The sequence below is a fragment of the Carassius gibelio genome, chromosome B18 (genome assembly GCF_023724105.1).
Source record: "Carassius gibelio isolate Cgi1373 ecotype wild population from Czech Republic chromosome B18, carGib1.2-hapl.c, whole genome shotgun sequence".
Taxonomy (NCBI): domain Eukaryota; kingdom Metazoa; phylum Chordata; class Actinopteri; order Cypriniformes; family Cyprinidae; genus Carassius; species Carassius gibelio.
Window position 1 is genome coordinate 23,190,908 of NC_068413.1, and position 27,273 is coordinate 23,218,180.

The 27,273-nt window shown below is 41.6% G+C and overlaps 1 protein-coding gene and 1 long non-coding RNA gene across 2 annotated transcripts in view; one reads left to right on the plus strand and one right to left on the minus strand.

Annotated features, from left to right (window-relative positions):
• The window catches only part of LOC127977534 (uncharacterized), a 249,781-nt gene that overhangs the window by 161,585 nt on the left and 60,923 nt on the right, over window positions 1–27,273 (plus strand). The window lies entirely within an intron of this gene.
• Window positions 11,893–13,360, minus strand: LOC127977541 (uncharacterized). The gene is made up of 3 exons (XR_008158252.1): window positions 13,070–13,360; window positions 12,393–12,539; window positions 11,893–12,224 (listed from the first exon to the last, which is right to left on the minus strand). It is a non-coding gene; the product is annotated as an uncharacterized LOC127977541 (long non-coding RNA).

Here is a 27,273-nt window from a genome sequence, read left to right on the forward strand (position 1 = left end):
TTTCCCAAAACTATTTACAATATTCACAATAAATATTAACAAAGAAACATCAAGTTCAGAGGGATATCGAAAATCTAAATTGTACAACAGGCAAGGGTTGAGTAAGCCAGAGTACCATTACAAAACAACAAATATCCAAACAATCTCTCTCCAATTATACAAATGGGGTAAATCAGCACAAGCACAGCAACAAAAAGCATGGTTCACAAAATGGCCCTCTCATTAAAGGAAATGCTTTCATCTCTTTTAAGGGAGAGAAGACCAATCAGAGGACAACAGCAGTGAGTCTGCAGGAACCAATCAGCAGCAACCTGGGCAGACACACACAAACCAACAAACCAAAACACACACACACACACTAAAACTATACATATCATATCATAACAGTGTAAATTGAATGGCTCAGATAACTTCAACGCTGTACTGAACCACAAACATATTCCCACTGGTCGCATAAACCCCCAGCATCCAGGTCAGATGCTCTCTGCACACGCACACACTACCTGTATGAGATCGGTAATGTCAGGCTCTATAGCTTTCTTTCACACATGACCCGACAACATTGATAGGACACATGCTGCAATATATGTGTGTGTGTGTGTGTGTGTGTGTGTTGACAGATGAACATGCTGTACTTTATGTGCTGCATCGGATGACCTTACATTTGTTTCACTGCTGTTTATCAGTGTGCTTGCTATCTATCTATCTATCTATCTATCTATCTATCTATCTATCTATCTATCTATCTATCTATCTATCTATCTATCTATCTATCTATCCCCAGTATATTTATTTATATATTAGTGCTGTCAAAGATTAATCGCGATTAATTATATCCAAAATACGTTTTTATTTACATAATATGTGTGTGTGTACTGTGTATATTTATTATGTATATACAAAAGCACACAGAAACAACATATATTTTGAAAATATTTACTTTTATGTATTTATATTCATATAATTTATATAATATATAAATATATATTATATAAACATGTCTTTTTTTTTCTTAAATACGTACATACATGCATGAGTTTGTATTTTATATACATAATAGATATACACAGTACACGTACACATATTTTATGTATTTATTTTCTTAACCTGTTTTTTTGATGGCGTACTTGGCATTTTTTTGAGGATCTTGCTAAACATAATTCAAGTCAAAGCACATCTTTAGAGAGCATCCTATGTGTATTGAGAGTGAAAAAAAAAGGTTGTACAGAAATGTCTGATATAGAGATGGTTTGGATGTGTTTTATGCAAATTACTACCCTCAGGCACATTATCGCTCATACAGAATACTCCAAATTCATTAAGTTTAGAATGAGGTTAAGAACAAATCCATGTGTGTATGCACATTTTTCTTGCGAAGTTCTCCTGTGCATACTAATATGAAATAATCTTCACAATTACTAGTGAATGAGACCCATTGATATGTTTGTTTGAATATTCTGACTAACCCAACAGCGACAGTGAAAGTGGCATAACCAATGGTGTGAGCTTGAGGCAAGGCTATTAGTGTGTGCAACCAATGGGAGATGAGGGAGTGTTCAGGAAATACTCCCTGTTTTTGTAATTCCTTTTAGCAACACAGGCATTTATTTCTTGTAATATAGCAGAATGGATCATTTTAGTTTTTTTTTTAATTTTCTGAATTCTGGCCATATTTGAGTGATGCAGATTTATGCAAACTGAACTAACGGCTTGTTATTTTGATGAAATTATGTTTACAAAATTTGATTAAATAAAGAGCATGTAGAAAGTTTCCAAGAATTTAGAGAACATCATCCACCAGTGTTTAGGAGAGGGGTAGCATCTAGTGATGTTTAATCATCCAGATAAATTACACACATTTGGCACAGTGAGAATGTAAATACCCCCCCCCCCCCCCCCCCACACACACACACACTACATATTGATAATATTTAATATATGGTATTCACACTTTAGGAACTTGTATAACATGTAATTAATGGTTGCTCCCAGGCACTGTTCTTGTTTAAAAGTGTGTGAATGAGGGCACTGGGTGAAATGCCATAATGGTTAAAGACAGTTCATGAAAAGATAACAGATTCAATGCCAGGAATAGATGACTACTATGCTAAAATCTATAGATAAATAAATGAATATATAATAATGATGATAATGATTATTATTTATTATGATTATTACTTGTGTGTGTGCGTGTGTAAAAAATATGAAACTGAACAAACTAACATCTACTCTATTGTCTGTCATTAACATTTCAAATGCTTAGTGTACATAAATCATCAGACTGACTTATTCTGGAGTTTGAAATTATCGTTACACTTATAAGCTCATGAATTTGCATACGGCTGAGAATACAGATGCCTAGAAATAATCTATTTCTGCAGGCACTGTATTCGTTGATGAAGTTTTATACAGGAAATTCAGCTTTGCTGCTGTTGATGGCCCATAAAAGTAAACCATTTTCTTGTTTTCTTTCTACTGCCTATGAAACAACAAAACAATAAAATATGAAAATATTTCCCAGAGTAGCGGCGAAGCAAGAGGCTTTGCTGTCTATCATCTAGATAGACCCCATGCTGAGCTTCCGAGCATATGTGTGTGTGTTTGTTTGTCAGAATGTTCAGCTTTATTCAGATTTCCTCATGAATATGTAAATTAGCCAGGTCAAGTAGACATCAATGAATCTCCTCCCCCTTTTAGGTACCCTACACCAAACTAGGAGGGTCTCATCCTGCTAATACAGCCATCAAAGGTGTGAGTGTGCCTGTTAAATAAACTATTGTTCTCTTATGACAGAGAGAGTATTTAGCATATGTGATTAATCCATTTTGGCACTCTGGTTGTGGTCTGGGTTTTTTTTTTTTTTTTTGTTTTTTTTTGGACGAAACGGGAGCTGAATAAATCTGAAAACAATAGATTTCATGACATTTCAAATGCATGCATAATCACATTGTCTTTATCAGTGTGCACACACACTAAAATCTTCATAGTCTTAGCGTTAACACCCAATGGCACTGTACCAAATCATAGTGAGCTTCCTTTCTGTCTAGTGCCTACATAGTCAGTTTTCCCTCTTGCTAAATAAGTGACTTACTTGAAGTGCTCTACATAGAAATCAACTCTGTGCATCATAACAATAGAGCTCAGAATTTGAGCACATGGTATACTCGACTCAATAGAATTTGATATTAGTGTGTTGCTAAGCTTATAGCACAATCCTAGCATAAAACATCACACATACAGTCTTAAAAATAAAGATTAGCAAAAAATTGGCATCTGTGGTTCCATAAGGAATTTTTAACACCCATAGAACATTTCCATTGTACAAACGGTTCTTTCCAGTGGAAAAAGGTTATTTAGTGTGTGGTAAAATTTAGTTCTCTAGGCTTCCTTGGCCTGGAACAAAAAATAAAATACATTTACATTTATTTCTAGTTTGCTTAGTGTTCACTTGTTTTAACACTAAGCATAAAGATACAAAACAAAAGGCTTGAGGATAAGGTCACAACCTTACTGAAAATCCAAAACAATGCTGTGTGGTGAGCTAAATGTCCTTTTTGTATGTGCGTACATATGGTGGTATTTTTACCAGCTAGGAAATAAATGAAGTCAAATCTGGGGCAGGAATTTCTCCGTTGGAAACACACACACACAAAAAAAGATCTGCTAGCATTTTTGTTGCACAACCAGGGTTGTTTGATGTCAGAGTTTGGTTCGTCTGGACAATGTGAATGCTATTTTCCATGAACCATACATAAGTCTGCCTAAAAAGGCTGGTCTGGTCTGGTATGATTTGTTTTTGAAGTAAACACAATTATACTAAGTCACACAAGTGAACCACTGTGATGTATCTGTAACTGCATATTTATGTATTTTCTCACCCACTTTTCTGACAAGCATGACTGACGTGAAGAATTTATATCTCATTAACGCTCATCTTCAGCAGAAATTGACACCTGTGTCCTTTTGAACCTTTGCATTACATTTGTGAAAAATAGACACGTGTCATTCTGTGTTGCTGGTTAGGAAACAAAACCAAATTTTCAAAATCTGAAGAACAAAAGTGAAGCCATCTTCTTCTGCATAGTCAATAACTTCTGTCACTCTGACGCAGGAAAAGTACCATGGTTCAGATCCAAAAAATAAAAAAGTGTGAACAGAATGAACACAGTCCAATGGGGATTGCTGGAGGGGGATCAAGCGAACTTGGGTTTTAACCAGGCAATCAACCAAGTATAAAAAGCACCCTTAGAGTATGATTTTTTTTTTACACAAATAATAATTAAAAAGTGGTTCTTTTTAGAACTACTCACTGAAGGATTCTTCGGGGAACCCAAACATGGCTCTTCTGTGGCATTGTTGTGAAAACCACCTTCTGAAAATGTTATTTTTAAGAGTGTGTATTAGGTAAAATACACATTTGTAAAGACGATGGCTTTCTTCTTTCGAGAGGGGGTTTGGCGTCATGGCATCTTTTTTTCCAGGGGGAACACTAAAGAAACCCCTACACACGTCTCCCGAAAATCCTGTATATTTCAACCAATCCAATGACGACTTCGAAACTCCTGAAGTGTTTCAGCTTTCATGTAGGGATGGGCATTTTGGGAAAACCTATTTGGGATAGGTTTCAAAAATGATAAATCGATTAATCGGGGGTGGGGCTTAAAGCGTGGCATGGCCATAATGTATATAATGAAAAAATCTGAAGATTGTTATGAAAACGAAAAAATAAAAATAAAAATCTGACATGAAAATCTGTCTATGAAAACATGAACACATGATTAGGACAGGTTAGATTATGATTATGATGAAGCAATGTTATTAATAAAGGAGCAAGAAATATATGCCTTAGGTGAAGAGTATACCAATAAACGGAAGCTAATTCTATGACACATCCTATGATAAATCAGATAACTGAGATACATATCAGACGTAACATTACAACTTGTATCAGCACAATAGGATGCTAAGTTATGCGTTAGACAGAGAGACAGACAGAGAGAGAGAGAGAGAGAGAGAGAGAGCTCCCTCTGATGCGTTTTCATGACAGCGAGCTGAAAGATGGGCAAGGACAGATTTTACTATAGATTCCTGTAAAGTTCTCATTATAAATGTATGGCAGATTTGTGCTATGTTTTCATCTACGTTATTAAGTGTAATAGTTGTAATTAAGCTGTATTTTTAAGTTAAGTTTTATTTTCCATAAACCACCTTCGCGTTTTGAAGCCATATGAATTGAATTATGCCCACAAATATGACGAAAAAAAAAGCTTGGCTGCATTATTATAACATCAGTAATAAAATAATAACAATAATAATAGAAAAATAAAACATTTAAGAGCAATATCATTATCGTGCATTGCTTATATGAGCATAAAACGAATCGCTGACAGGCTGCGATTTCAGCATAATTGTTCATGTTAATTAATCAGACGTAGACTAGCTCTTGCAACTTTTATCTGAAAAAAAAAAACAAAAAATTCGCATATGTGAACTTGACCGAAAGTGTAACTCGGATTGCGCTTTACAAACATGAAAGTACTACAATAAATTCACATTAGTGTCACTATCGTTATTTTTTTATATATTCTAATTATATATTAAAATATAATAGTATTTAAATATTATTTAACAGCATGGAAATCACTGATTATTGCTAAATAATTGAATAAGATTTAAAATATATTTAAGATAAAAACTATGACAAACAAATAATTTTCGTCATCTTTACGAATATGTTTAATGTAATCAGGCTACAAATATATCCAGTGCATTTCATTATTTGTCTGGGATTTAAAAATTAACACACAAAGATACTTTTTCTTTTTTTGCTACTTTATTCAACTGCATTTTTTAAACAAAACATTATCTTCCAGTATAACTTTAGCAGCATATTTTGATCCTACGGAAGTTCTAAGCGGCCATGCATTATTATTTTTTTTCCTTTTTGTTTTTTCGTTATAACGACTTAATTTTCTCGTTATCTCGACATAACGAAAGTCGTTTTCTCGTTATAACGACTTATTTTTCTCGTTATCTCTACATAACGAAAGTTTGTTTTGTCGTTATAAAGACATGACAGTTTTACTGTTGCTATAGTAACGAACTGAACTTTGACAGGCATCTGATGGACAACCATGCAGGTGCTCTTACTGTAGCCTATATTTCAGCAAATTTAGCTTCGCCTAGGTAATAACGTCTACAATACTGTACATAAATAAAGGCTGATCAATCACTGTTGATTTTTCCAGAGACAGTACAACAAACGTTTTGTTTTTGTAATTAACATGTTTAAATGGCAACACCGCGCCATTAGAGCTGCTTGGATTAAACTCACTTTTCATTTTCCCTTTATTTGAAATAAAATTATATATAATTTGTAATTTGTAGTAGTCATTATATGATGTAGCAGATATCATGTGTGTTACAAGCTTCTGTTTGAAAAGAGTGTCCATGTGTACGTGTGTGTGTGTATATAGAAAAAAACGATTACAACATTATAGAACAAAACTGAATTAAATTAGCCTATGGATTTTACATATACATCACATTTCTCATCAATATGGTTAACAATAAAGATTAGTAATAAGGAAAAGAAGCACATCAGCCTGCATCGTTAAATCCCGTCCTACTGTAGATAAACAGAATACAGTGATGTCAACCTTTGTTTTGATAAGCAGTTATTTTATGACACAGAACGCGTTGGTGATACTCATGCATCTAGCAGGAACTTAATACACAAAATATTCATATTGATTCAAGCATTTAACATTTATGAATTAATTAAATGTCAGTAATGAAGACTGCACAAATTATAGCGATCACGAGGAAGGTCCGCGTACAGTAAAGTGGATAGTGTACAACAACCCCATCATTTATATTCAGGTCTATAGTGCCACCTGCTGGTGCAGTTTTGTAACTTCTTAGAAAACGAACTTCGTTATGTCGAGAAAACGAGAAAATGAAGTCGTTATAACGAGAAAACGAACTTCGTTATGTCGAGATAACGAGAAGTTTAAGTCGTTATAACGAGAAAACAAGTAGAAACAAATAGTATAATGCATGGTCGCTTAGAACTTCCATATGATCCAGCGGTGAAACGTAGTTAATAAAGAAAAAAGTTCACCAAGTTTATAAAACAGAGACCAATAGCTTAGATATTTCAACTATGGCTAAAGCTCAAAACTAAAATAATAATATTAAAGAAAATGGATATTATATTTACCACGACCGGTGAAACATTCAAATGTCTATTCAAAAAGATAAGTCGGTCTACGTGCTCCAGATGAGAGCCGAGTGCGCTGCCTGTTCACATTTAGTGGAATAAATTCGCTCCGATGGAACATATGTTGCAGGAACAGCCAGTTACCACTGGACAAGTAAAACTTCTCTGTCCCTGAAACTAATGGGCAGCAAATCTTTCACCTCCATTTCAGCGAAACTTTGTCATCTTCTCGGTTCTGCCCGAGATGCATTTAGGTCTAACGGCAAGTGATTCGATGCTCGTCTCGTCTGAGTTGCCGCTCTGTTATCGCCAAATATTTTATGTACACATTTTAGATGATAGCGGATTATATTTGTTGTAGATGTGTGTGACAGCTTGGCGCTGCACAGCTTACCCTGGACTGTATTTTCATCGTTCTTCTCAAAGGGAAACCAGCCATCACTTACGTGACTTTGAGGCCATGATTATCTGTCTTCTAACGTCTTTTGAGGCATCAAGTGGGAAGCTAACCAATCAGAGACCAGGGCGCCGCCCAACGTGCTGCCATAACCAATCAGAAAAAAAATAATAATTTCGATTATCGTTTATGTGATCGATCATCGCTGTCGCGGTCGAGTACTCGAGTACTCGATCACTGTTGCACATCCCTACTTTAGTGTGCCATATGCATCAGAGGTTCAGCCAGCGGTCCGTGGGCGTGATGTCTGAAGCTGAGACTAGATAGAAGGTGCCAACTCCTAGTAACAGGCTTCGTGTCAGGAGCGCATCTACGGTGTCATAAAATAGATTATGTAGGATGCTCAGTAAGCTCAATAGGAGACACAATATCTCAGTCCAGAAAGTCATGTCAGTGGTAGCAATGATTGATTGATATTACTCTGTGTAAGTGTCTCATTCTATAAGCTCACCTGTCAGATGCAGGGAAAGGCGTTTCTCTAGTGTCCTGTTGCATAAAGACAGAATGCCATTTCGGATTTAGCCATTCCCCTGCATTAATTTTGAGGGTTTATCCTGCTGTTTTGGGCTCAGGGTGATTGCACATTTGAGTTCAATACTTATAAAGGCCCAGATGATCAGATGCATGCTGTGAACTGGAATGAAGAGGCTTGAGTGTGGGAGCAGCTAAAGATAAATTAGCTGGTGTCCGCTGACAGAGCCAATGATGTCTGATTATGTCGGGTCTGATTAGTGTTTTAATAATGTAAACACATCAGGGAGACATGAAACATAATCAGGTGTTTGAAGGCCATATAACAAAGGCAACAGTATTTGTATTGATGGATGTTCAACTGTTGGAGAGAATGTTGATAAACAATAAATCAGTCCATTTAAAAGCAAGACTGACCTGAGTCTGTCTGTGTCCTTCCTACCTCAAACATAAAACAAAGCTCAGGGTGAGATCATCTTTGAGCTGACTTATCACACACTGACACACACTTAAGGCGGGCGTACACGGGTTCGAATTCGGATGGTCGTAAGATCGTATGTCCACGCACACTGTACGAGTGAGTTTATCTGAAAATCGTACGGACGAGATGATATACGACACTACTTTACAACCTGCGAATTCCAGAAGCAATCGCACGAAGTTGATAGACGCGTTCGACTTGAAGCACCGCTGCACACACAGAAGGTATGACATTAAATTACCGCGAGAGCGCTAAGAGAGGACACATAATATGCATTCAAATCGCTCTCGCGGTACTTTGATGTCATACAGGTGATAATTCTGTGCAGCACTGCTTCAAGTGGAACGCGCCTAATATAACTGCTCTCCCGCTCTCATAACTGCATATAAAATATTGATACGAGCCGTGACTGTTTCTTACACGTACAGGTTATTTTTCAGCAATAGAAAACCGGGACGTTTGGTTACCCTGTGTGTGTGTGTGTGTGTGTTCTTGTATATGGTTTATAAATATCTGAAATAGGTATTACAATGTAAACATGGTTTGTGAGGCCAATTCCTGTGCCCTCGTAAACCAAATGGTATTAAAAAAATACTATACGCTGTTTAATAGAAATTTTAAACATGCATTTTCCGTGATGGATAGAGGTAGTGTATGGGGATATACAGTATAGAATACCGTTACGTATATGGAGAGTCTCTGTAAACTGCATATGCGTGTGTGAGAGCGAGAGCGAGAGAGAACTAAAAAGGCATTGGAACACGTTGCTAGAAACATCATACAGCGAGTTTTTCCACATTCGCCGTGGCGCTGCCGTCTTCGTCTTTCTTCTAGTTTTCCTAGTTCATGATTGGTCAACTTCAGATAAATCAACAAATCGGCTCGTTCAACAGCAGAAATGGCACGAATTCAAACCGATAGCTCAAGAACTTTTTAGACAAGTTTAAAAATGATCGGGAGGTCGGGAAGTGCTCGTAAGCCACTCTGCTCGGCTCGTAATTCATTGCAAATGATACGAGCCGCGACCATACGAGAATACGCGATTTCCACACGATTAAAAAAATCACATGCGAACTCGTACGACAGCAAAAATCGCACATTGTACGCCCACCTTTACACATATATACAGGACATCTTAATTTCCCACTGGACACTCAGTCACAGGTTTTATATATATATTTATTTTATATACATCTGTTTAGATGTATGTGGAGAAGTCGGAGATGATTGTAACCCACTTGGAAAGGCAGAAGTCTGCTGGGGAAACACAAGCTCTAAAGCTATACTTTGGACTATACACACATGAGTAACTCTTAGGTCTTACTATGGAACCCAGCCTTCCATGGTTCTCACAGATTCATCATGAATGCCTGGTGCCAGACGTTCTGCTGCCTCTGGCTGCCGAAGGTGATGGAGGATCTCAACAGAGTCTACAGTACGGACACTCTGGAGCAGTTTTAGCAAGCCGTCACTAACTGGGGCCTCTTGGTGCCACTACCCTTTTGAGATGAGAACACAGGAGGATACCGGCTCCAAATGAAGGCTTTAGAATCTAGCGAACATGTTGAGGGTCACCCAGCCCGCAGCTCTACAAATATCCATCAGTGAGCTGCCTAGAGCCTGTGCCCAGGAGGATGCATATTTTCTAGTTGAGTGAGCTCACAACCTGAATGGTCAGGGCACACTCTGTGCATGATAAACCAAGGCAATGGCATCCACAATCCAGTGGGCCATCCTCTGCTTAGAGACAGCATTCCCCTTCTGCTGGCCTCCATAACAGATGAAAATGGTCTGAGGTCTGGTATACGTAACATCTTAATGCTCGGATAGGACAAGGCAAAGCCAGGGCTGGTTCTGCCTCCTTGGAGGTTCACCACTTGGTCTTCGAAAGGTGTAGTGGGAACCTTGGAGTCACATTGCCGGACTGGAGCCTCAGGATTACCTGGGAGTCAGCCGGCCCAAAACCTAGGCACGAATTGTCGACCGAAAATGCATGCAGGTCCCCTACCCTCTTGATGGAGGCCAGTGCCACCAGGAGCCTAGTTTTCAATGAAAGTCACTTTAACTCAACTGAATACAAAGGCTCAAATTGGCCCAGGTGTTGTGATTTTAGCACTAGAAACAGATCCCAAGAGGGTTTAGAGGGGAGCTGGGAATGGTTTAACCTCCTGGACCCTGATGACGAGGTCATGCTTACCCAAAAACTTCCCATTCACTGGGTCATGGTACGCAGCAATACCTGAACTTTGAGGGTGGATGGAGAAAGCCTTCGGTCCAGCCCTTGCTGCAGAAAGGAAAGGATGACTGCAATCGGGCATCTCTGGGGATTTTCTCGGCAAGAAGAACACCACTCGATGAACAGGTTCCACTTCCAGGCATAAGCATGTCTCGTAGATGGTGCTCTCGCTGAAGTGATGGTGTTTGCTGCCTCCTGGGGTAGGTTACCTAAAACATCACAGATCCAGATTGCCTGTAACCCTTCACCTTTTATTGGGTGCAATGAAGTAAGGGCTGTAAAACCCCAACCTTATATAGGCTGGGGGGACCAGATTTATCGCATCCTTCACCAGTAGGACTGTGCCCGGAGAAAAGGGGCATCAGCCACTTTCAATGTAGTGAAGCGGATACTGCTGAACTTGGCAGGCCGGGAAAGCATAGCTGACATCTCTGTATCTGATTCAGGCATTGCCACGATCCCAGAGGTGGCAGCATAGCCGAAATTTTCTCAGAGAGCCCTCCCTCCAATGCAGCGATCAACTTACGGTCATCAGGAGGAGCTCCAAAGGATACTGCTGGCACCCTCTTTGAAGAGAGCCCAGCACATTCCTTTGGCCGCTCAACTGGATCCGAGTGCTAGGGGAGCGGTGGCCCCCAAGGGTTGGTTCCCTGAGGGGTTTGCCACCACTGTCACCCTTAAACATACCCGTCCCAATGTTGGAAATAGTTCTTGACAGTCGACCACCAGGATGAGCCTTAGATCGTGCCAGTGGCAACAGAGCTCTGCCCCCTTGAGGAAACGGAGCCTGGCCTGCAGGTCCAAGAAGTTATTCTTCACACACTGGGAACATGACTCATCCGTGATTGCCTCCTCAGCGTGTTTGCCCAGACACTTGAGGCAGCGATCGTCAGTGGCGGTTCTACATTGAAATACACCCTGGGCGAGACCCCTTTCGAGCGCCCCCCCCCCCCAACACACACACAAAAAAAAATAGCAAACAAAGTTCTGCACAAACAGCAATATTTTATTATAACAATTGTTTTCATATGATGTGAGATCATTGCATGCATGTTTCCAATTTGCCATTCCTGCACTTGTTAAATTGATGTTCCTCTTGGAAAACAATTTGCAGCAGAAGCAAAAGAGGCTGTTGTTATTAATTGAATAAATCAGCCAACTTCTTGCCATCTTTTCACCACTTACTAATGTCTTCTTAAAATATTAGTGGTGGCAACTTCTCCCATTACTCTCATTCCTACGGAAAACAAAGCCAGGTGGCACTTTACTTGGTCCTCTGTGAACCAGCTCAGTCCGAATCCTGTCAGTCAGATGTGAGGGCCAGTGGGGCTCAGTGGGGGTTCAGCTCCAGGCATTTCTATCAGACAGCATATTGGCATATTACTCAAAACACATAGCAGTGAAAAAACACAGTACTACTCATAAATTATCAGAAATATTAAAATTACATTAAATTGCAGTTGTCTTGTAGCCCACACACACACACATACACACACACACACACACACACACACGATATGCACACGTGAAAGCTCATGCTGGGTAGAAGTAGAGGCAAAGAGGTCTTCATCCTCAATATCAGATATTTGTGGAGACATATGTGTAGCGGAGGAGGTGGTTGGCTCATCCTGACCAGTGGCAGAGGATGCTCCAAAATATTTTAGAAGTGCCCCTGAAATTGCAATTTAACTGCATTTGAAATCAAAAGACCATACATTTTATTCACATTATGCTATGGTCACTGGGACAAAAATAAAATGACTTTAAATTATATGTATAGGCAAAAACAAAAACTTTTTGGGTTTCAGGATATTTTTCAACCAAAATTTGTATTTCAATCTAACTTTCATGGAGGTGCCATTAGGTTACTGCCTCAAATTATACGCATGACACACTTTTAGTTATGACTTGTAAAACTTAGGAAACTATACTTAGCATACTGTGTAGCAAATAAAATGCCGTTGGTTATTTACAGGGTCTAATGTTAAACCAACTGATGGAAATGATACTGAACTTTTAACAGTTTTATTGCAAAGCACAATATTATAAATTAGATCTCGTGATTGAGTTGAAACCAAATTATTGTTGTATAAGCATAGCAAGCATCATAGCAAAAAGGCTAACAAAGAGTTATACCAATTAACATTAGCCCTTCATTCATGAAATGGATACTGTAATCATACAGAGACAATAGTTGCATACCTTTATCTTTTGCTCGTTTCTCCTCTTCTTCTTTTCTTTTTTTTCGAAATTGGGCACCTGGCTTTGACCTTTTCTTCTCCATCTCTGTTTATTTGGCACTCGACAATCAACAGATTTCCCATCCCCCCAACTGTCACTCAGGACCAGAAGTCAAGACTAAACCAATTCACCTTGATGACCACATAATCGTTTTGTATTAACTAGTTTCATTTGCAGAAACTATAGGCCTGTATTATAACATTATGAATGAAATGTGCGTTATTTGGAAGAAAGTCGAGGTGTGTGACTGACTTTAGCCTATTATTAATTATATTACTAGTGTGGATCCCCCGTCCCCGTCCACCCCCGCTCTGTCCGTTCCTTTTGAGAGAGACCCAGAGGTGAAATGTCGCACGCGCCTCTCGCCCCACTCCCTTACACTTCTCTCACAACCATAGACAGTAAAAGAAATGGACACAGCGACCCCATTGGAACTCAATTGAGACAAATGAAGCCCAGTTTTAGCGTTTTTTAGCACTTCCGTTTCTGACGCGCAGACTCAAACGAAGCTTGACGACGTCAGCAACCTGTCTGCCAGATGTAAATCTTCTAAGTGGCTGTGCGTGCAAACTGCCATCGTTAATCTTGCAGAGACGGCGAGCTTGAGCGGGGAGTTCTTTGTCGTGAGTGAGCAGGAGTAAGTATTCTGATTAATTATTTTGTATAGTATTTTAAAATGTAACGCCAGTACGCCATATTAAGTTAATTGCCTGCGAGCTTCTCCACCTGTCTGTACGGTAATGCGACAGAGAGCCGAGTGGTTATGACGCAATCGTTAGCCTATTTTTTACAAAAACTGTTTATACGGGGCCATAATGTAACATAGAAGGTAATGGAGCCCTTTATACATTGTCGTGTATCTTTAGAAATAAATAATGGACAAACAGTCTTTAAACGCCTCAGATGTAAAGTTATTCGCTGTCAAAGTGACGCCAAAATGAATGGGAGTCAATGGGAATGCTAACGCAAGTGAAGTTCTGCTAAAAGATGGCAGCCCCCACCCGACTTCAACTTCCGGTCGAGTTCCTTGCCCCTTGCTCACAACACAAAGCTTCAGTGGATATTTTCAGCAAGCAGGGGCGCCGGCAGCTGCAGGGAGCACCAATTTGGCAATTCCACACACAGTGAAATTATATAAATGACGAAAAACCACTTCGCGACACAGAGGATTTTTTGTTTATCTGCTCGTGCTGCCGCCCCCAATGTGTCACGAAAAAATGACACCCCGGGCGGCTGCCCGGTTCGCCCGTGCCTAAAACCGCTACTATCGTGACCATCACCCAGCTACAGGTAATGACCGCATCCAGAAACACACAGGTGAAACAGTTGTAGTTGTGTGTATTTTTGTGACTTTGGAGCAGTTAAGTGAGTGGAATTTACTTTTGTAAATATATTATCATACAGTGGATAACTGTGCACATGCAGCTTTGAAAAGGAGTTACAGTGTTTTATTTTATATTTGATTCAACTTCTGAAGCACATTGTATCTGAATACTAACCTACCTGAAAAAAAAACAAAAAAAAACAACAACAACATTGTAAAACCAAAATATTTTGATATTTCAGAATTTGATGATACAAACACAAACAAAGAAACAAACAAATGTCATTGGTAGTTTTGGTGTATCATCCCAGTTGGACCGAGAAGTGTACTTCAAAAAACCCTTGTGTGCTTTAAAGTATAATAAGGACTACAATATCATCATTTCATCAGACATATAAAATTGAATGCTTGTAATAGCTGCAGTCCATACTGAACTGTAGCAAATTCTCCAGGGAAACCATGGCCTAATGCTAATTCTCTTCTAGGTTTTAGGACTTTATCTAGGTTATAAACTGAACATCCTCTAACATCTTTTTTGCTAACTACTGGGTTTGGCCAATAAAATTAAACCCATAAATTGAGAGACAATGCACTACTTACCCAGCCCTATAGCCCCCATCCCATCCCCCCCCTCGTTCAAGCCAAGCTAACACAGTGTAAAACAAAAATAAATTAAAGCTCAAACATTGTAGCACTATGTAAGCTGCTGTGTCCAAATGACAGTCAGGGGTCATTTAACAAATATAGTCAGCAGAGACATTTATTTTGTCAAGCTCATGTTGTGGCAAATATGCTAAATGTGTAGACATGTGCATGCAATTTCTGTGTGCGACTCTGCTATTCTGGGTCAGATCAATTCTGTCATGGCTGTATCAGCACATGTTAAGACAGGTGTTGTGTCACAGGCCACTGTGACGGTGTAAATCAAATATGTCAGGTGCAGAGGTGAACATCAATAAAGCTTGTGCGCAGGTCAAGGATGATATAACATGAATGACAGTTCCTCGTATGTTTAATTCAGTTGCACACACTCACCTTGTGACCCTATTACCCCTCCATAGACTGACTATATCAGATCAGAACAGACACGTGGAAAAAAACAGACCAGCTGATGAAACCAGAGCAAAACATTTAGTTGTATGTATATGTGCATATTCATTTTCTTTGTGTGTATCTCTGTGCAAAGGGAACTGTATTTTTTCCAATAGCATAACATTAACTCATCAGCTTACAAAACAGCTTATCTTTTCAGCTACAAAAAGCAGCCATGTAGTGGAACAAAATTCTGCATTGATATTTTATGTCACATTGAATCACCACTCAGTCTGAGGCAAAGAAGAGTGCATATATTGAGTGTGCGCTACAGTATCTTATTGTTATGAATTCTCATCAGTTCATTATAGCATTTTTTAAGCTTATACTTGAGGAGAGAGAGAGAGAGCAAGAGAGAGAGAGAGAGAGAGAGAGAGAGAGAGAGAATCAGATTTATTCAGAGGCCCACACTGAGCAATTTTATATGGGCAAAAAGTAATATGAAATTCTAATAATATAATCTTTTGTCACTTTATATCTCTCAATATCAAAGTAAGATTAAATTTAACTGTTTGGTTTAATGATTTAAGCTGTGAAATATGCATTTCTAGGTGTTTATGAGTGTTTTTGCTGAAAGTCTGGTTTGTAACTATAGCTGTGGAATTTCCAGAAAGCTAGTTCTGATCGCACAGATGGATTGGTTTATTTATATCCCTGGTTTAAAAAGTTAGTCTCACACAGTGGATTAAATTTACAAAAACACACATATCTACAAATACAGTCTCTCTATCTGGATGAACAATGTTAGATTAACACAAATTATAGTTTCAGATGACCATAATGATGGAACTGCAGAGCAGAAGAGATTGAGAAAAGAAAAATTAATGACATGATAGCATCTGTGTGTGCGTGAGAGAGCAGAAACCTGTGATTGTGTTTCAGCTTTATTAGGATCAGATCAGTCTTATTATGATTTAATGACTTTGGCCCACCTTGGTTGCTGCGAGATTCTTGTTAGTAAATTAGCAGCTCTATGATGATTTCATCAGATGAAATAACCTAATTTGTGTTTTCCACTGCTGGATGCCTCTCTATGCCAAAGACCCATCACAGAATGCAGCTCGATGAGGCCAAGGTCTCGCCTCTCTCTTTCTCTCCTCCCCGTCTTTTGCTTCAGTAATCATTTTGTCCAGGTGTCTCCTACTCATAAGTGGGCATTTTTTACAGTCCTTCATCTAGTTTAAACTGCTCTCATTAGTTCATTAGCTTCTCAAGCACGCATGCTCTCTCTCTGTCCATTTCTTTCAGGGATGTGTCAGTAAAAAGGATGGATTATGGGCCACTGGAGCCCATGCCCTGGGACCTCCGACTGCCAGGGGCCTAAAGTTTAGAGGTCAGCCTGACAGCTAGAAAAAAGCCAGCACATATATAAAATTGAGACATACAGTACTTGAATGTGTGGCAATAGTATTAAACTTTAAAAGGAAATTGTATTAAGGCAAACTTTGATGCTGGCTTGACGAAGACTTTGTTTTAAAAAGTATTTTTAAAAAGCCTTGAACATTGAAGGTTGTATAGGCCATGAACTGGAAACTGGAAGAGTATATTGATCTGGCACTTCAATTAAGCTCAGCATTCACTCTGAGTGTCACGGAGGAGTAACGTGTTGCCGTTCCTGAGTCAAGTGACTGCTGATCGTCCAGAGTCTTGTCATGTAACAGCTGATCTTCCAGAGTTTTGTCACATCACAGCTGATCGTCCAGAGCCTCATCACATCACAGCTGATCATTTAGTCTCGTCACATCACTGTTGATCTCATCACATTACAGTTTATCGTCTAGAGTCTCATCACAGCTGATCGTCCAGAGATTCATCGCGTTAAAGCTGATCATCCAGAATCTCATAATGTCACAGATGTCTTCCCGAGTCACACAGAACCTCTGCTCCTGAGCAATGTTGATTCTCCTCTCCCAAGCAACACTGACTTAGTGTTATCAAGTGATACTATTTCTATGCTCTCAAGCCTGCCCCAGTTCTCCAGACACAGCACTTTCTTGGCCTCCATAGCCATGACAGGATAAGTCGAGCACTCAGGGAGTTCAGCTGAGATGTGACGAGACTCTGGAAGTTCTGCAGAAACGTGGAGAGGCTCTGGAAGTTCCGCAGAGACGTGGAGAGGCTCTGGTAGTTCAGCAGAGACATGGAGAAGCTCTGGTAGTTCAGCAGAGACGTGGAGAGGCTCTGGTAGTTCAGCAAAGACAAGGATAGACTCTGGTAGTCCAGCAGAGATGCGAAGAGACTCTGGTAGATCCGTGGTGTTTTGACTGGATTCAGGAAGATCAACGGTGACTTGACTTTGCTCATTGAGATCATTGGTGACTTGACTTTGCTCATGAAGATCATTGGTGACTTGACTTTGCTCCTGAAGATCAATGGTGACTTGACTTTACTCATAAAGATCAATGATGACTCGTCACAGCTGATCATCCAGAGATTCATCGCATTAAAGCTGATCATCCAGAATCTCATAATGTCACAGCTGTCTTCAGCTGTGTCACACAGAACCTCTGCTCCTGAGCAATGTTGACTCTCCACTCCCAAGCAACACTGACTTAGTGTTATCAAGTGACACTATTTCTATGCTCTCAAGCCTGCCCCAGTTCTCCAGACACAGCACTTTCGATCTCTGAGATCGACTATGTACTCTCAGTCCTACCAGATATGACTATGGCCAGTCTGTGTGTTTGGGCTGCACACGCCACTGTAGTTTCCTCTGAGGTTGCAGCATCCACTCCAAAAAACTATCAAGGTGGTGGAGTTCACTATATTCCCAGTCACTTCTGATCTCACCACAGACAGTAGCTTTGAAATATCTATGTTTTATGATGCCTCTGTTATAGCCATAAAAGCTGTCTTAATCAAGAAATTAGTCCAGAGACAAAACAAACAAGAACAAGAAACTAGAAAACACAAGGAACGCGAGAAAACCAGGTGACGGAAAATAAGGATGCCATGAAAACAGAAAGAGAAAGACTGGTATTTATAGACAGGATAACGAAGGAAGTGGAGACAGCTGAGTGCAATAACAGGTGTGCAATTAACTTTGATGAAGGGACAAAGCTATGTGGGAAATGTAGTGCCTGCGGTGAAATGCCGATGGGGAATTGAGACCACTAGTGGACACCCAGGGAAACACAGACCAGACATCTTGACATTATCCCCTCCTCGACGGAGCAGCTACCAGATGCACCATCGAACACAAAACAATCCAAGGAACACAGAGACCTTGCGGGAGGTGGACTGGTGGAGGATAAGGGGGAGGGACGGAGGGCCAGGTCCATAGCGGAAAACATAGACAGGAAGTGAAAAAACAAAACAACCACAAGGAGACCAGGAGCGAGGAGGACCAGTGGAGGACCAGAGGGAGGGACGGAGGGCCAGGTTCACAAAGGGAAACAGAGAAAAGGAAGTGAAAAAAACAAAACAACAACAACCACAAGGAAACCGGGAGGGAGGAGGACCGGCGGAGGACCACGGGGAGGGACGGAGGACCAGGTTCATAGAGGGCAACAGAGACCGGAAGTGCAAAAAACAAAAACAAAACAACAACAAGGAGACCAGGAGGGAGGTGGACCTGCGGAGGACCAGGGGGAGGGACGGAGGGGCAGGTCCATAGAGGGAAACAGAGAAGAAAAAAAAAAAAAACACAAGGCCAGGAGGGAATAGAAAGTTCAGGGGCCCATGGCCGAGTCGACAGGGCAGGTATCCAGGGTGGATCAGGTGGAACTGGAGCCGTGTGGTCGAGACAGAAGCCAACCAAGGCAGCGCAGAAGACCACCACAGCCGTGCGGTTGAGACAGAAGCCCACCAGGGTGGTGCAGAAGACCACCACAGCCATGGGGTCAAGACAGAAGCCCACCAGGGCAGCACAGAAGACCACCACAGCCATGCGGTTGAGACAGGAGCCCACCAGGGTGGCGCCGAAGACCACCACAGTGAGATCGATGGCACAGGAGAGAAAGTCTGGTTAGGTAAGTCTGAAATAGAGAACATGAACAGGTTAAGGGTGGCCTCCGTGGCGGTGACTTGCCTTTGCCCATGAAGATCAACAATGACTTGCCTTTGCTGGGGACTTGACTTTGCCCATGAAGAACACTGGGGACTTGACCTTGCCCATGAAGATCAACCCATGAGGGTCAACGGGAGCCTGACTCGACTCTGGATGGCTCAGGGCAATCGGCCATCTTTCACAGTGGTGCTGGGCTGGCGACCACCTTGTGCTGTGGCGCTGAGCTGTCAGCCATCTTGTGCAGTGGTGCTGGACTGGCGGCCATATTGTGCAGTGGTGCTGGGCTGGGGGTCCATCTGTCTGGAGACCCCAGTCTAGAGTCGGCCATCCCACCTGGAGAGACAGGTGTGGCTGGGGTATCCCACTGAGACGTTGCAGGTACAGTATGAACCCCCAAAAATCTCCAGCTTATCCATCTCCCGCTCAGGCACAGGGTTGTCTAAGAAGGCATTAAAAAAGTCTTTCAAGGCTGCATCATTATACCCCAATCCTACTGCCAGGGTCCAGAATTCTTGTGCAACACCACCCACCTCATTCCCCTTTTGACGGAGGGTGGTTAATTTTAGGAATCTCCCCCTCCGCTCCTTCATACTGGCTGGGGAAAGAATATGAAGTCCAACACCGCTCGATATGGACATGATTGAGTCCTTCGGTAACGATCGACCACAGGAAATGAGGGATCCAAAAGCAGTGTGTTTAATGGGTAATCCAAAATACAGTATCCAAACAGGCAAGAGGTCATAACCAAGAAATCAGTCCAGAAACAAAACAAACAAGAATAAAAAACTAGAAAACACAAGGAACGCGAGAAAACCAGGTGATGGAAAATAAGGACTCCATGAAAACAGAAAAAGAAAGACTGGTATTTATAGACAGGATAACGAAGGAAGTGGAGACAGCTGAGTGGAATAACAGGTGTGCAATTAACTGTGATGAAGGGACAAAGCTATGTGGGAAATGTAGTGCCTGTGGTGAAGTGCCTATGGGGAAGTGAGACCACTAGTGAACACCCAGGGAAACACAGACCAGACACCTGACAGGCCTTTCCTATACATGGATATGGAGGCCATCTGTGAACTCTCTGCTTGTCCTGTCATGGCTATGGAGGCCATCTGTGAACTGGCTGCCCATTTATGGCTAAGAAGGCCGTTTCTGAACCCACAGTCTGTCCTGTCATGGCTATGGAGGCCGTCAGTGAACTCTTCTATCCTGGCTATGGAGGGACTTCTGTAAAATCTCTGCCTGTCCTGTCATGTCTATGGAGACCAATGTTAATCTCTCTGTGCTCTATGTTCCAGTTCTGCCTGATCCACCTGTTGGTATCCTGCACCATTAGCTCTGCTGAAGTGGTCTTCAGCTTCATCTGCTCCACTCTGGTGGTCACCTTCTCCACTGTGGGTATCTTTAGACCCATCTGCTCCAACCTGGCTGTATTCTGCTGCACCCTGGCAGGCTTTAGCTCCGCTCTTGTGGTCTTCTACTCCACCCTGGTGGTCTTTGGCTCCACCTGCTCTGTTCTGGTGGTTCTCGGCTCTGCTCTGGTGGTCTTCAACTCCACATGCTCCACCGTGGGGGTCCTTACCTCTGCTTTGGTGGTCTTCTGTTCCACTCTGCTGGTCTTCAGCTCCGCCTGCTCCTCCTTGGCTCCCTGCTCTGCCGGCTCCACCCTGTCTCACTACACCACCGTGGCTGCCTGCTCCATTGGCTCCACCCTGTCTTACTGCTCTGTCCTGGCAACCCGGCTCCATTGGCTTTGCCTTGGCTCTCTGCTCTGATGGCTCTGCCTTGGCTCTCTGCTCCGCCGGTTCTTCCTCAATTCTTTGTACACTTACACATGGACCGGTCCCTCCATTCCACCCCGTTCTGCCTCTGCTTCACCTCCTTCCTGGACTTTAGTCTATTCTGTCTGCAGGGGGGCTCTGTCACAATCTCTAGCTGGAGTCCCTGTGAGCTTCGCTAGATGGCACTCCATTCCATACTTTTGCCACTTCACCTCTGACGCAGAGCTGGCTGCTGGGCCTGGGCAAGTATGCGTGTCCCTGCTTGCATCAAATTCAAGGCACTGATGCTTGTCTACAAGATGACCACTGGCACCAATATACCTAAACTCACTAGTTCAAACTTATGCGCCCTCCAGAAGCTTGCATTCTGCGAGGGAATGATGCCTTATGGTGCCACCCCAAAGAGGTTCAAAATCACTCTCACAGACCTTCTACTGGACTGTGCCCAGCTGTTGGAATGGCCTCCCAATCTCAATACGAACAGCTGAGACTTTACCCATTTAAAAAAAACTAAAACAAAAAAAACATCTAAAACTCACTTTTTTTTTCGCTAGCACTTGACCATCTAATACTAGGACTTACCTTTTCTTGTCTATCCTATTCTTGAAAAAAAAAAAAAAAACATTGCGACTTTTCATGGCACATGTTTAGTGTTGTTGTTTTCTCGTTGGTCTGATTGCTTCTATTGTTCTCATTTGTATGTCACTTTGGAAAAAAGCGTCTGCTAAATGATTAAATGTAAAAGATTAAATGTAGAATAACACTTAGTTCCAGGCCCATGAAAAGGCATCCATGATATTAAACACATTACAGTCCTAGAGCCCTATCATACACCTGGCGCAATGTGGCGCAAGTCTCGGTTTCAGCCTGATGCAGTTTTTAATTTTCCCGTTCTCAGCCGCATAGCAAAAGCATTTTGTCCATTTGCGTCCTGGATTTAAAAAGAGGTATTTTCAGGCACACTGCTTGCACGCTGCTGTTTTGAGGAACTGAAAATAGACTGCAACATATACAGTACCAACTCAATACTGGTCTTAAGTCTGGCGCAATGTTTTTCTTTGTAATTTAAAGGGCACGTTAGTACATGCGTCTTATTAAACACAAAGGGATGCACAGCGGCACACAAATATGGCAAATATGAAAAACGAAAGGATTACAATGCAAAAGAATAGTATTGTGTAGGCTACCTGATTAAATGTAAAAGATTAAATGTAGAATAAAACTTAGTTCCAGGCCCATGAAAAGGCATCCATGATATTAAACACATTACAGTCCTAGAGCCCTATCATACACCTGGCGCAATGTGGCGCAAGTCTCGGTTTCAGCCTGATGCAGTTTTTAATTTTCCCGTTCTCAGCCGCATAGCAAAAGCATTTTGTCCATTTGCATCCTGGATTTAAAAAGAGGTATTTTCAGGCACACTGCTTGCACGCTGCTGTTTTGAGGAACTGAAAATAGACTGCAACATATACAGTACCAACTCAATACTGGTCTTAAGTCTGGCGCAATGTTTTTCTTTGTAATTTAAAGGGCACGTTAGTACATGCGTCTTATTAAACACAAAGGGATGCACAGCGGCACACAAATATGGCAAATATGAAAAACTAAAGGATTACAATGCAAAAGAATAGTATTGTGTAGGCTACCTAAACATAAAAATGTCTACATGTCATAGTTATTGCATGTATCAGAATTAGACTACCTATTTGCTCGTGCACAAGCATCTTCATTTCATACCGGAGACACGTTCTGTCTTTGCGCTTGCCAATTCAGCCGTGTAGCAAATCCATCATGGCAAGAGCGCATCTGGCTCTTAAAGGGAATGGAAGATTAAACTCTGATTGGTTTATTGCACGTTACGACCAAAAAAACATCTCTAGTCATGTTACCATAGTTCCTCGAGGGAATGAGACGCTGCATCGAAGTGCTACGGGGAATGCGTCTAGCATGAGCGACTCTGAATATCATGTGTAATCAGTCCAATGGAAGAGCGTGACGTCACGGGCGGGGTGAAGTAAGCGACCAGGAAGCTATAAAAGCATGTGCCATGTAGCTGGCATCAGCTTTGAGTACCAGCAAGTACCACTCTTGCTATACCAGCAAGTAACACGCAGTGTCTCATTCCCTTGAGGAGCTATGGTTACATGCGTAACCTAGAGCCGTTCCTCTTCAGGAACTCAAGCTGCGTCGAAGCGCTACGGGGAACAATGTGCCCACGCTGCCAGACTACCAAATCCCTGCCTAGTGCGTATCCGAAGAGCACAGGACAAGAGGACTGAAGCGCCTGGACACACCTGCCAGAAAGGCCTTGGAGGCTGTCATACCCCATGTAGAGTGAGCTTTGGCTCCCGACAGTGGGGGAAGACCAGAGGACTCATAGGTCAACTATCCAACGACTAATAGTCTGCTTAGATCCATTAAAGCCCCTCTTGGGGGGGGGGGGGGACCGTAGCATGCTAGCAATTGGTCCGATTTTCTCCACAGGGCAGCTCTGTGGATGTATGAGTCCAGCGCTCGAACTGGACACATACAATTTAGCTTCTCTTGGTCAGGCTCCCAAAAGGGAGAAGGACAGAAGGCCTGCAGCACTACATGTTATGGTGTGATAGAGGGAACCTAAGGAACATATCCCGCTCGAGGGTATATGAACGCTTTGGTCATGCCAGGTGCAAAGTCAAGATAATTGGGGCCACTGAGAGGGCATATAGATCTCCTACTCCCCTCAGAGGGGTAATAGCCAACAGAAAGGCTGTTTTAAGGGTCAGATGTCTGTCTTAAATATATTGTATCAGCTCGAATGGAGCTTTGCAAAGAGCCTCTAACACCACAACCAAGTCCCACGGAACTTGAGGGAGCTCGTTGAGGGAGGGAGCTCTGGATTGGAGGATGGTCTCAACAACCTCAATTGAGAGACCGGATGCTATGAGTTGTGCCCCCTCCCACACCCACACCCACACCTTCCACAACTCTGGTCGAGGGTGAATTATCATGCCCTGCGCCTGTGAGAGTAGGTCTGTCCTGATCGATATCTCCCATGGAGAGCTGTTGAGGAGCGAGACAAGATTTGTGAACCATACTCTGCCCGGCAAGAACGGGGCTACTATGTACATGTACAGCATGCCAGGAGGTATCACGTTGGATCTCTGAAATTGTTTGACAGTGAGTGACTGGCCTTCTTTGACTGAGATGAGGATCTACTCGATGCGAGCAGGGGACAGACGTGCCTGCATCGTGGTCGAATCCCATACTAAGCCGAGATAGTTGGTTCTAGATAGATGGTTCTCTCCTGCATCATGGTCGAATCCCATATTAAGCCTAGATAGGTGGTTCTAGATAGGTGGTTCTCTGAACTCCGAACTCTTCTTGGTGTTCAGTCTCAAACCCAGCTCCCCCATATGTGTGAGAACAACATCTCGATGTCGAACCGCAACCTGCTCTTATTGAGCTAAAATCAACCAATCTATTGTGACAAACCAGTCCTCGGACCTGATTTGAGCTAAAACATGCATGATCGTAAACATTTTGAACTTCAGTTTCATAACTAAACGATTAAAGACCCGCAGATCTGTGATCGGACGCAACCCCCCCATCCTTATTTGGAACTATGAAATACCGGCTGTAGAACCAGGACTCCCAGTCTTAAAGAGGGACCACCTCGATGGCCTCCTTCCCTAATATGGTTTTCACTTCTTGTTCCATAACCAGAGCCTGCTCGGGGCCGACTATCGTCGGAGTAACCCCGCTGAATATCGGCGGTGAAGAGCCAAACTGAATATGATAGTTTTTTATCTCTTCTTGCAGATCAGGAAAAAAGGGAAGGCCACGGCTGGGAGGTGGTTGACTCGTCCGCAGGAAGCATTCATCAAGCTTGCTTCTCTGCAGTTCGAATGTCTTTTCGGCGGGCCATTCAATATTCAGCTTGGGCACTGCCTTAGAGGAAGAGAGGCAGAGTGTTGATCCCTCTCCCTGTGTGGAAGGAACCGCAGAGTGTGATTCCCAATCCAGGTATTGGGCGCCGGATCTGGCCAAAGCGGAAGGAGGTAGCCCCTCTCCATTCCCTCTGATAGATCCACTTGCGAACGCTGGCGAAGGCTCCCTCCTCAAAGAGATCCCTCCCGGATCGAAGCAGCCGCATCGACCTCCCTCGAGAGTCGACTCAGTGTGCTTTGAACCCAGGCAGACCACGCACAGACTGTGTGTATCCCCACTCGTAATGTATCCTAGGCAGGGAGGAACACACAGCCTGAAACGTGATCCAGATTCGCCTTTTAAATGCTTAGTTTTCGCCTTGCTCTTAGACATGTTTTGGAGCTCTACTGGACAGACAACAGTAAATAAGACTCACAAGACAAACTGAGGACATTCACACACAGAGCACTTGAAGAGGAACTATTACTCATTAGGGACAACCCATTTAGACCACGCACCTGGGCACACCAACCATTTTCCCGTCATTAAACTAGCAAAAGTAGATTCGGACACACCCTAAGTGTGCTTTAGACCACTGGCTTAGATATTTAAAATAGGGCCCCTGATGTTCATAATAAGTATATTTTATACTATATTGTGTATAGTCCCAGTATGTAAAATGTAATTTCATTGTGATTATATATGATTGTCAATTGATATATAATGGTCACTTCCTGAGTGAATGATTTCTAGCCATAGAAAGCTGCAGCATGGAGCACACTTCATCCTAAAAAAAAAAAAAAAAAAAAAAACCTGGCTCATGAAGCTAATCTTGTATTATATTAATCTCTAGTCATATTAAGTAGTGTAAATAGTGTGTCATATTGTGGCGTAAAAGGTCTCAGAGTTCATCGTCATTCTCTCTGGCTCATGGCTAATCATCACAGATAGTCATGCTGGGACAACTCGCTGATTATGAGAGAGATTATGAATGAACAGCATGATTGAAACTGTTTAAGAGTCTGCTGATCCTTCAGAACTGCACACTGTCATAAGGAAACGACTCTCCGGTGACTTTAATCTATTCCATTACTTTACCCAAGGGTACACTTAGGGTCAAAATAAAAACTGTCATCATTTATACACTCTTGCTATGCATTTAAGCATTGGCTTACTATCAGTTTATGAGTGTGAATTAGAATTTCAACCATGCTACTGAATGCCAAATGAAGATGAATTTACTCAAATGCAATTCAATGATATAAAAAATGGGACATATATATTGTAAACATATAAATTTAAATGATTTGGGAACCAAAACCACTAACTATGTAACTAAATAAATATTTGATGGCAATGAAGTGTTCTTCAGGCAGGGTCTATTAGATATTAAATAAATAAATACATAAATAAATAAATGGCATTTCAAAGATTATACTCCATTAGGTAGATTTATATATGTTCATAATGTTATAATACCATATATGTTTAGAAGTTCATTTTGAATTAGGATTTAAATTCAGCATTCTGTTTGCTGCCTTGATTCTAAATGAGAAGACATTTTTTTGTGGTGCAGGATAAAAAATCGCTAAAGCAATTTTCCATTTATGTGACTACCCTTCTCAGACCTGATAGAATTTCAGATTCCAGTAATTTATAATTTAATTTCACCTAATAAAACACAGCTCAGAAGTGAAGGCTATTGAACATGTGTAGTTCTTCTTCATACATTTGTTTTATATTTGCCTTCCAAATCAAATCACTGTTTCACTTCTGGGGATTTGTGGGTGTGCTGTGTTCAAACAGCAGAGACAATCACAATTATTCAGTCACTGCATCAGAGACATGGGGGTCTGAAAGGTCTTGAATCTCAGAAAAAAGCTCATAAAATTATAGAGGTCAAATTAGTTGCTTTATAACCACTTATTATATGTACATGTGATTTATAAATGGTTTATATATTCGTTTTTTTCTTATTAAATTATCTTCAAATCTGAAATGTGCTCACAATACAAGTAATACCAGTATCCGTTTTCTTATTGAGACACTA